Genomic DNA, 11348 nt, shown 5'->3' on the forward strand with positions numbered 1-11348 from the left:
CCCTTTTGATAACAGAATCCACTGAATTTTAGTCGGGCATGTGGCTGCCAAGCTAAAGTGACATTTTCTACCCTGTCTTTGAAGAATGGGTGGCCCTGTGACTAAGATCTCAGCAATGAGGTGGAAGTGGAAGCTATATGTATAAGTTCTGGGTCGTATTCTTTAAAAAGGAAATGGCTTGCTCTTTATTCATTGTCCTCCTCTTCCTGAAGGATGGGAGGAGAAGATGCTGGAGCCAGCTTCACTCATAGAACCTATCACAGGTGACGGTGGAGAAACAAGACAAGTGGAACCCAGGTCCTGGAGGGCCTCACGGAGCAGAGTTGCCCTCTAGCACTGGGCCACCCACCTTTGGGTGGGCATGTTAGACAGAAAGACATTTTTCTCTTTTGTCACTATATTTTTTTGGTGTCTGTTTCAACAGCAAGTTGACCTAGCCTTTAACTAATACAATGCCCATTGAAATGTTCCCTGAGTGAATCTTCTAAATTCTAAGACCCCAATGAAGGATTTTTTTTTTTTACCTACCTTCACCTTTGCTGCTCCAAAAATAAGGCAGGAATACCAAAAGTGGAAGATAAGAACTTAGTATATTATAACAATATATTACTATATGGTTGGTTGTCAAAATGTTTTCCACAATTAGTTTCTATATATTGCTCACATTAAAATGGCTAGCTTCTACGGAGTATATAATATTTGTTAGATTCTGGGCTAAGTACTTTATTTGAATTATTTCACTTAATTCTCTTCAAAACTCTCTAAAGTTAGCACTTTTATTAATCCTATTTTATAAATAGGAAAAATGAAGTTTAGGACATTAAGGATTAAATAGGAAGGTAGCCATGCCAGGATTTGAAACCAGGCAGTTGATAGAGATCCTCTGTTCTTAATTCCTATACTACACTGCTAAATATATAAAAAGTTTTTTATTCTAGAAGATTTCTTTGTAGTTGACGGTCACTTTTATATATTTTTAAAAAAGAATATTACACATGACCGAAAATCTAATCTTTAGTTAAAACACTGTTTTATGGAAAAGTCAGAGTTGACTAAAATAATTCAGACAAATTAGATTTGACTAAAATAGTTTAGATTTTGAAGATCTTTACATTCAAGGTGAAAACCACCCATAACATGAAGGAAGTTTCCCTCCATCACTTATTCCACTGATCACTTATTCCACTTATTGGATCACTTATTCCAATGATTCTTTTCTTCTCAGTTAGGGCTTTTACCCAATTCGGACCAGGGCTGGCTCCGTCATGTTCATCCCAGAAGTTCTCTTCTCGTCAGGGAGTCCCTGATAACGCTGCTTGTCTGCAGCACTGTTCACCCTCAGAGCACACAGATGGCCACAGCCTTTGTTTTTCTTTTCAAAAGCAATATTCACAATTTATTATGGATTCTCCTTTATTTTCTCTTCAATCTTATTTTCTGCCTATAGCTATGACTTCTATCAACTAGATAAGACTCTGAACAAATTCACTTTCATTCAGGCCCCAGTGGCAACATCCCAGAGTTCAAGTGCAATCATACATCGAGTATTTCAAAATCTCTTGTGAATTCAGGTAGATCATTTGACATTTAAACACTTTTGTAGATTTTCCAATTATTCATGGTTCTTAACTAGTTTCTAACTGATAAGATAAATGAGCATTTCTTGCCTTCGTATTAGCTCTTCAGATGTCACTTTTTCCTGATCAAATCTCTAGGCTGATTAAGTCACTACTTGACCACAGAATTATGACATGTTAGATTTTGACAAAACAATAGCGGTCTGGTGGTCTAACCCAGAGGTTGGCAAACTTTTTTTGTACAGGGCCAGAGAGTAAGTACTTTTGGTTTGTGGGCTATAAGGTCTCTGTTGGAACTACTTAACTTTGTCATTGTAGTGTGAAAGCAGCCATAGATGGATACTAAATGGATGACTGTGGCTGGGTTCCAATAAGACTTTATTCAAAAAAACAGGCAGCAAATCAGGTCTGGCCCGTAGGCTGTAGATTGCCAATCTGTGAACTAGAGGGTTAGTGCTGGAGGAACTTATACAGATACTAATCTTATTTCCATTACAGAAAGGAAGACGTTGAGGCACCCGAAAGCTAAGCAGCCTACCCAATAAGGACAGACAGTAAGTAGATGAACCAGAAGTTTGATGCCTAAGTCTGTTTTGCCAATCATGATGCTATACTGTGTCTCCAGTATACAAAGTGTAATATTTATTTTACTGTTTAAAAGTATGCTGTATCATTTCATTAATGGTTCTCACAGGGTAGTGGGATTATGGTGGTTTTTACTTTCTTCAGTTTGGCTCTAAATATTCTCTTAAAATGAAAATTTAAACCTGTGTTACTTTTGTAACAAGAAAAAAAATTGCTCACTTTTAAAGCAATGGAGTAAAATAGACACTAGGGCACCTTTTTTGTTGTTGACTCAGTATCATTCTCCCTTTCTCTTTAATAGAACACCCACCATACAAACACACACACACACACACACACACTTCATCAATTCATGTCCTCGGGGGAGCTGACTCTGTTTCCAGTTGTAGGGACAGCCTTGATTTTCTAAAGGTAATTATATCCTCTGTGCCAGTGACTGGGCATGTGACCCATTCTGAACCAATGAGGAAGGGACATGTGACCTAATTTGAGTTGATGAGAAATGGGCAAATGACCCAATCTAAATCAATGAGAAAAGGGCTTCTGGGAAAGTCCTTCACTGCCCTTATGTCAGAGGTTCCTCAAGGAATCATTTCTCTCTTCCCTCAGGGAATTAACGAGGAAATGGTGGGCTCAGATAGATCGTAGCAGTCATCCTACACCCAGGAGAGGACCAGTATAAAGATGAAGCTACCCTGTGAGCGGTACATAGGGAGGAAGAGAACCATGGCTTGTAGAGATTGTTGAGGCTCGAGTCTGCCCAACCCAGAACCCTGCTGTAACTCTAGAATTCCAAATATACGAGCCAGGAAATGTGCTGATTATCTAAGCCCATTTAAGTTGGTTTTCTGTAACCCATTGCCAAAAGTAGGATTATCTGGAGAATTCAGTCCAGAACAATGCTTTTACTTTAATAACTGAATATTTTAGACAAAATAATTTTGTTTTGGATAAATGATTGCTTCGAGGCTCCAATTCACTCTGTAGAAATATTTGGGATTAGTCTTAATTGCAAACTTCTAAGGTTTAGCATCATGCAGTCACATGATCTCTGCTTTTTCCGAAGCACAAATTTAATGCCTAATATATATCCTCTACTGAAAGAATACGAAGTGGTGATAAGAAGTGAAGGTAATCAAGACCACAAAACCCATCTCGCTTGTCCAGTGAATGAGAGGATTAATAGTACTTCTAAGCAAGTAAGCATTTTGCCAATTTAAGAACAAATCCAGCTGGTCTTTGATTTACTGACGTTCTCCACAGTGACGCAGATATTCTGAAAGATGACCCACTTTCTGGGTGTCCAGAGACCTTGAGAGACTAAAAGCCGTATCTTGGATGGAATTCATCCAATAAAGTCTTGGCAACTCATGCGTGGTGTTGGCTGCGGCTATTCCTCGTTTACAACAATCTCTAGCTCTGTATTTTTTAAATTTAAGCTGTGCTGCTTTTCTATCGCTGAAGGGTTACCAAATTTTGCCTAGTCTGAGTCAGATACAGAATAGAAATGTGGTATCAAGTTATTCCATATATTTTTTAATTTGCCGTATGGAGATAGAATTTCCATACTATAGCATTCAGCAATTTCAAGTGCACACTTCAGTGAATTCTGTCAAGTGTGCAGTCATATAACCACGACCACATCGTGATATGGAACATCTCCATTGCCCCCCAAAGCTTCCTGCTGTCTCTTTGCAGTCAATCCTCTCCCCCCACCCTTGGCCCCGGGCAACTTTTCATCTGCTTTCTGTCTTTACAGTTTCGCCTTTTCTAGAATTTCATATAAATGGAACCATACAATATGCTGTCTTTCGTGTCTAGCTTGGCATGATATTTTGTCAAATATTTATGCCATCTAAGTGGTGTCTGCCCACTTTATTTTGGAGCAAAGGGAGATGGGAAATGCCCTTGGCAACATTTGCCTGTTTGGAAGTCTTGTTGCCTAGTAATGCCACTCATAGAAAACGGTATTGCTCATGAGTAAACTGCACTCGTTGGTTGCTTGATATTTACTGAGCTGATTGCTATTTGCTCTATCTGTTCCTCAATTGTCTTTTAGTTCTGCCAAGACAGTTGTTTTATATCAACAATGATGTACCTTATGTGAATAGGGTATTCATCTTTCTTGGATTAATCTAGCTCTATTTATAACCCTTCCTGGTGCCTTTCTGAAACGTTTCTTCAAGTTGACATTTTAGCTTAAATTGCCAAGGAAGAGAAATATACTATAAATAACAATCTGTTATAAATATGGTGCTCAGAGTTCCTCCAGTGGGGGACTGCTTTCTGGTCAAGAAAGACAACCAGCAAGGGTCAGGACAGATGTGCAGCATTTCACGCGGAACATTTTCCTACCGGCACATTTCATTTAAACTCTATGAGCCTTAGTTTTCTCACCAGCAGCATGAGGTTAGTAACACTCACCCCATTCATATTTTGAAGATTCAATTAGATAACCTCTGTATATACATCTTGCACACAACAAGTGCTCAATAATGGAGGCTGTCAACATTCATATTTTTTTATAACGTTTCAGAGACATTTTACTTCCAGATGATAATTCACTTGGCCCTCTTTCACCCTTTCACAGTTAGTAAACTGTAATTGATGCTATAGTGCATAAAGGGAGATGCTTTCAAAGGTACTTTGACATGATTTGCTTTGTAAGGAAAATTGTCATTGTGCCTTTTTTTCTTTTAAATCAATGGATTTCTTTTTATATTGGATTTTCTTAAATATACCAGGTATATCTAATGTCAATTTGGCACCATTGGTCTCCCAGGCCTTAGGGAGGGTAGTTTTTCATGAATGTACACAAAAGCAAATGACCTGTAAAGAACTTGCTACTCAGAGGGTGGTCCCTGCATCAGCAGCATGCACTTCAGCAGGGAGCTTGTGAAACATGCCCCACCCGACATCAGATTAGGGAATCAGAACAGGCATTTTGACAACATCCCAGGAGACTAGCGTGAGAAGCACTGATGGTCAATGAATAGCAATCCTGCTGACTCTTAGTATTTATTCTTCCTAAGCTGAGAAGGAATGTGAGTCCCATCTGTTCGTCTTCGTTGTCCCCATCCCACACCCCCACCCAAGGACAGGGGAGGGGGTACAGTGTCACGTAGCTGCGTTCCCAGACTTGCAGTTTCATCTGGTTGTTCTCAATAGGTGGACTTTTCATCAGTTGCCACATTTTACAAGGAAAGGTGAAGCCACTGATGAAAAGTGGAATTTATCTGCTCTTGAGGCTAACACAGTGGTTTTAGCCAGCAAACGTGTCATCGCAATCTCCCTACAGACTCTGTCCTCCAGAAGCTATTAATCTCTAAGAAGTCTGTATGAATGAAATATTCCTTGAGGATTTGGGGCTCACCAATTTGGAGGAGCAGGAGCCCCCCTCAAAGTTAAACTACCCCTGGGTCTTTCATACAAGCGTCAGCAGCTGGAGGACGTGAGTGGGCCAGGAGGAAGTATATGTGACTGCTGTGGTGTATTCATGTCCCTGACCCCACCGCCTCATGGGTGACCCCATTCATCAGACAAACGCCAGCACCAGAAGGTCCGGGAACACCACAGAGCTTTGGCCAGCTTCTAGGTGGCGCTAGTGCTCCCTGGTATCCATAACAGAGAATTCGCCAAATCACCCAGAGTGCTTTGGGAACTTTTAAAAACCTCATTCTACTTTAAAACACGAGTAGAGAAAATATTTACCATAGGAGTTCATATGATCAAGAAATGTCCATATTAAAATTATTTGATGCTTATTTAATACTTATTAAAATAGTTAAAAACAAATCTTCATCACCTACATCAGCCTCATCTAATAAAAATATAGTGTGAGTTACATGTAAGTTTAAATTTTCTAGAAGCCACATTAAAAAAGGTAAAAAGAAACAGGCAAAATTCATCTTAATAACATGTTCCATTTAATCCAATCTACCCAAAATATCACCTTGACATGTAATCAATATGAAATTATTAATGAGATATTTTGTGTGCTTTGTGTCATACTGAATCTTTGAAATCCACTGCATCGCTTACTCTCATGGCACATCTCTGTTTAGACGAGCCACATTTCGGGGCTTTGCTGCGCACGTGGCTAGTGGCTACTGTATTGGACAGAGGGGTCCAAACAACCTCGGGCTCAGCCAGCTCTTTTGTGAGGATGCTGTAGAGAAGATATTTATTCCATTTGCCTGAGTCCAGCCTGAGGTTGTCCCTTCCCTCCCGTCCACGGCCGGGCACGCTGCCTAGAACAGCGAAAGTGCCTCTCTCTCGAGGTCCCAGGAGGGATCTGAAGCGCAGCCTCAATATGAGCAAAGGTCAAAGGGTTGCAGCTGTGGCTCACATGTTGGAACATTTCTTCATTTCTTAAAAACAAATCTGAGAGGGTTTTATTTTTTTAGCTGGGGAAGTGTTAAAAGAAGAGAAAGAGGAAGAAAGAAGAGAGCGTACTCTCAAGTTCCAAAACTCTGACCCTAAAGACTCAGAACCCAAATGTGATGTCAGTGGATTGAATTAATGATGTCATTGAACTCTCCCATAGCACCGATAAGTGTCCACGATCATTACTGAAACAGAAAAGTTCTAAGTATCAAAATTTAGAGACAGTCCAATGTCTTAATGGAGTGTCTATAAGTCATTAATTAGCCAAGGACTTTTTTGAAGAGGGAGAAGAAGCTAGTGAGTGACTTAAGCAAAGCATCTGATATGTCACAAAGAAAAAGCAAAAGCACATGTCCTACCCAACAAGATTCTCATCATCATTTCTTCTGGGCTTCTGAATGCTTCAGAAAGCACCTTAATAAGACCACGGTCTTTGACACGATAATAGGATATAAACCCACGAGATGGCCCTTCTCCTCACTAGCAGGGGGAATATTTTCCACTAGGTTCTGGCTCTTTCTTGCACCCAGCTCTATCTTTGCCAGGTGTGCAGATGTTTCCAGTATAACTACAACTTTGCCCAGTTAGCTTCCCAGCAGGTGTCTTTCTGCCTGGGCCTGGGAGCAGGAGGCACTCTGTCCCTATTCTGGGTGGCAGCCCTTTCGGTACAGACCAAGGACAGCCAGGGTGACATGAGGCCTCGTCCCACAAGTGCACAGGGCCACAGTGATGGGCAAGTCTGGGATGGCATTCTCAGAGAGCCTGCAGGTTGGGGTCAGCTGCCTCTCGTATTCCTGCTGGTCTTCTTCTCAAGGGGCTGAGTCCCTCTCCTCTTTGCCCTCCTACAGCTGTCACCAGCCTCTCAGCAAGCCAGAAGTTGGGTCCATGCACAGCCCCCAGCACTCCCCAGGCGCTTGGTTCACAGGCATCCTTTTTGTCTAAATCTCTGCCTGGGCTGGCCCCAGCCCGCTGGCTGTGCCTGTGGAGAGATTGGCTGCCCTCCCCTTTCCTCCATTTTCCACGAGCTCCGCAACCTCGTTCCCCTGAGCACAGTCTTCTTACTGTTCCCAGTAGACGCCAAAGCTGTGGTTTCTCTGACCGTGAAAGAGATCTCCATATTTTCTATTCCATTTTCCCGTAAGAACTTTTAAAATTGTGTTTACACTTTGATCAAATTATTTTTTTGTTTACCAGTTAGAAGGCCAAACCCACTTTGCAGTCATAATTTGAATGGAAAAGCATTTATCTTCCTAAATGGATGCTTCTCACGTGGAATCCTGTATTCTTAAGAATTTTTTCTTTAGAAAGAGCTCTGTGGTACGCATTAGCACTGTTTGCCAAATAGTTTTGGTTCCCTCCCTCCCTCCCCACCCAGTTACAGGGGTGTGACAGAATTGCACTTCTTGGCCCCTCATGACTGGGTGGGGCCACCCACCCAAATGTGCCGATGAGTTGTGAGCACTTAATTGTTGAAGCAAGACCCCCTAGACTCTCCCCTCTCTGAGATGGTCCAGGCAGTGCCTGCTAGGACAGCCCGGATGAAAGAATGAGGACCCTGCGACAGTGAGAGGGGCCCCCAGTGAACCTACAACGTGGCACAGACAAGAGTTAGTCCTTTGTTGTTTTAATCCACCAAAATTTTGATAGTGTTTGTGACACACACGTACAACCTAGCCTACCCTGACTGATAAAGAGGCTGTAGATTTCTCAAGTTTAGGGAAAAAACCCTCTGGTCGACATCTTCTTCTTGATAGGAATTTATTATGCTAAGTATTGAGTTTGTACTTTGCAGTAATTAAACTAAACCTGTTCAATTTAAATTTGGGAAAATTGTAATTTTTATGATTTTGTTTATCTCTTAGAATTAATGAACCCTTTGGAGATAATCACAGCGCTAAAACTCCTAAAAAGAAGTGAGGACTATTTCTACCGCATTTTCAGTTGATAGGCGCTAATCAGTTTATCCAAGAAATAAACCATAAATATGTAACACTGAGACGGAGAGAGCCCAGAGGGGAACTGCCATCTCGTGGCAACTTTTAGCTAAGAGTGTATGTCGCTGCCTAGTAAAAAAGTAAGTCAAATGTCAGCCGCCAAGCTCACCAAATGAAGAGCAGATGGGTTTAAAAATCACGACCTCTTTTTCCATTGAGGAAGCATGCTCGTACACATGACCTCCTTTTGAAAGGTACGAAGGGCAGGCAGTATTGTCTCAGAGAGCAATTCTCATTTTTTAAAGAAATGCTGTAGTATCTTGGCGGAACGTTCAGATCCCCTCTGCCTTTGCATTACTGATGTTCAGCCTTTGCATAGTCCTGCCTCATGTCAGTGATGAATAGAGAACGAAGTCCAGATTCAGAAAATGTGCTTTAGACGCTGATAAGTATCCGGGGCATTTAACAACAAAAACATATTTATCTTTTAAAGCCAAGAGTGTGAAGATGACTGGCAGCTGTATGTGAATCTGAGGTCTAAATGCTGTGGTGAATTACCTATTTCTCCCGCCATAGAAAGCTTCACAACTGAGCCCTGCCCACTGATAACACTGTCTGTAGCCTAGTTAAAGCCTGCAGCGCAGAAGCATGTACTTCAGCTACTAATTATTGAGTTCCTTAAAAATAGTAGACAGGTTTTAGGCTGTGAACTAATTTAGACTCAGAAACGGGAACTTGATAAATGATTGTGTATTTGCTGGTGCTCAGAAAACTGGCTCAGTACTGAGACAAATAAAGGTGGAACCCTACTTACACTCAAAATGGGGGTGGACTCCAGATGAATTCGGGCCCCAATCTGACAGTTAGAGCCAAAAACTAATAGGAGAATATCTTTGTGGCCATTGGGTGCAAAAGAGTATTTCTAAAACAAAACCTATAAAATAATCAATAGGCAAAAATGTACATTGATTTGACCTTATCATACCAGTTTAAGGATTTAAGGATTTATGTTCAATGAAGAAAAAAGTAAGTAAAGTTAATGGATAGTGAAAATGTTGGGAGGAAGATATTTGCAATGTATGAAACTAGCAAAGGGATAATATTTAGGATATAAAAGGAGATCCTATAAACTGAAGGAGACAAAATAACAGAAAATCCAATAAAAATGGGCAAGAATATGGCGTGCAATCCACAGAGGAGGAACCCAAATAGCAAAGTAACATGCATAAAGATATGCTGAATCTCACTAGTAACTAGAGATGTACAACCTCAAACATTCAGGAGGCTGGCCAAAATTAGAAGACTGGAAAATACCAAATGTGTATGTGGGCAAATGGGACACTCAGATACCCTAGCAAGTGTGCACAGAAAGCAATCTGGTCTTACTTATTGAGCTTGCATGCATCTCAGCACCCACTAGTTCTGCTTGTAGGCATTCTAGTCCGTGGGAAACCTCACAAGTTTCAAAGGGGACCTGTACAAAAACATTTATCACAATTATTGGAGGCAACCAAGGTGCCCGTCGTTAGGAGGATGGAGACGTGAAATATAGCTGATGTGTACTGATGAAAACCACACAGCACTCACGCATGAGCAGGATGGGTAGGCCTTTAAAACAGATTGCTGCGAGAAAAAGTAAGAAATAAAACAAGATCTAGAGCAGCCCGGTGCCATTTGTGTTACCTAAACGCACACAGTCAACAAGTTCTAATTTATAAGGGCGCGTAAATATCAAAGGGCAGCAATGAAGCACATTCGATGGGAACCTGCTGAGGGCGAGAGTGGGGAGAGTGGAGGAAGGGAAAAATAAAATCAAATAAACACAAAAGGAGCTTGCACAGCCCAACGATGTGCCGTGCACAGAAGGCAGGATTCATACAACGTCAAACAGGATAACTTAGAGGTCATCTCAGAATTCCCTCTGTTTCCAGTGCTTTCAGATTGGCCAACTATCCAAATTTTGCCTTCCTTCTGTACCTTAGAAAGCCCTTAGTTTCATATTTATTACTTGCATTTGGGGACGCTGAGAAACTTTTCCAAAGAAAGTCAATCCAGTCGAACAGTTGAAAGAGCAATTGACATTCAACCCAATAAATATCACAGTCCTTGGTGGATTCTGGAATTTGCAAGTTGCTCCCTTTTCTGCTTCTTGATTTGGAAAATATTTTCTGCATGTAGTTACTTACTGTTCATTGGTACGTCCTGCATGGCTCAAGGCAGAACAATCCTTAGAGAGGGATGAGATGCTCTTACGTACAAGCCACGAGCAGGTGGCACATGCCATCCCTGGAATTCTGATTTTGGAGGTTGTTGATAGTGAGGTGTGTATAGTCACATGGCTTGATCTCTGGACCACACTAATTTGCCTTGTTATATTGTGTTCACACATTGCTCTAAGTAGAAATGTGACTTGCTTTATTGTATTCTAACAACTAGATAGGTTAGTTTCTATCATGAACAGATGTACTGACCGAGATCCAATGAGAATATCTTTCTATTTATAAATTAATGCAATCAAAATTAAAATACACTGAAATGGTTTCCAAACACTACACATAAGATTTAGGCTCTTCTTCAACTTTAAGTGAAAGAGAAAATTTATATTTGCTTCTATTAAACTTATCTACATGATGATAACGAGTATAGTTGAATAGTTAAGGAACCATTAGAAGGGGGAGACTGAAAACAACTCAAAAAAGAGAAAAAAAAGAAAAAAGCAATCATGGAGAATTGGAGAAAATATAAGGCATCCTGAATGCATGTTGGGAGACATTTTTTGAAAGCGAATATGACACAGAGGTTGGTTCAAAAGTAAATGTTTTGAACACAGTGCTTAGTAACTATTTGCTGAATAAATGGATGAACA

At 40.8% G+C, this 11348-nt stretch overlaps 1 protein-coding gene across 3 annotated transcripts in view; it reads right to left on the reverse strand.

Moving 5' to 3' along the window:
- The window catches only part of SLC22A3 (solute carrier family 22 member 3), a 95137-nt gene that overhangs the window by 18218 nt on the left and 65571 nt on the right, over nt 1-11348 (reverse strand). The gene's annotated exons all lie outside the window — the stretch shown is intronic.

This window comes from Equus caballus, chromosome 31 (genome assembly GCF_041296265.1).
Source record: "Equus caballus isolate H_3958 breed thoroughbred chromosome 31, TB-T2T, whole genome shotgun sequence".
Taxonomy (NCBI): domain Eukaryota; kingdom Metazoa; phylum Chordata; class Mammalia; order Perissodactyla; family Equidae; genus Equus; species Equus caballus.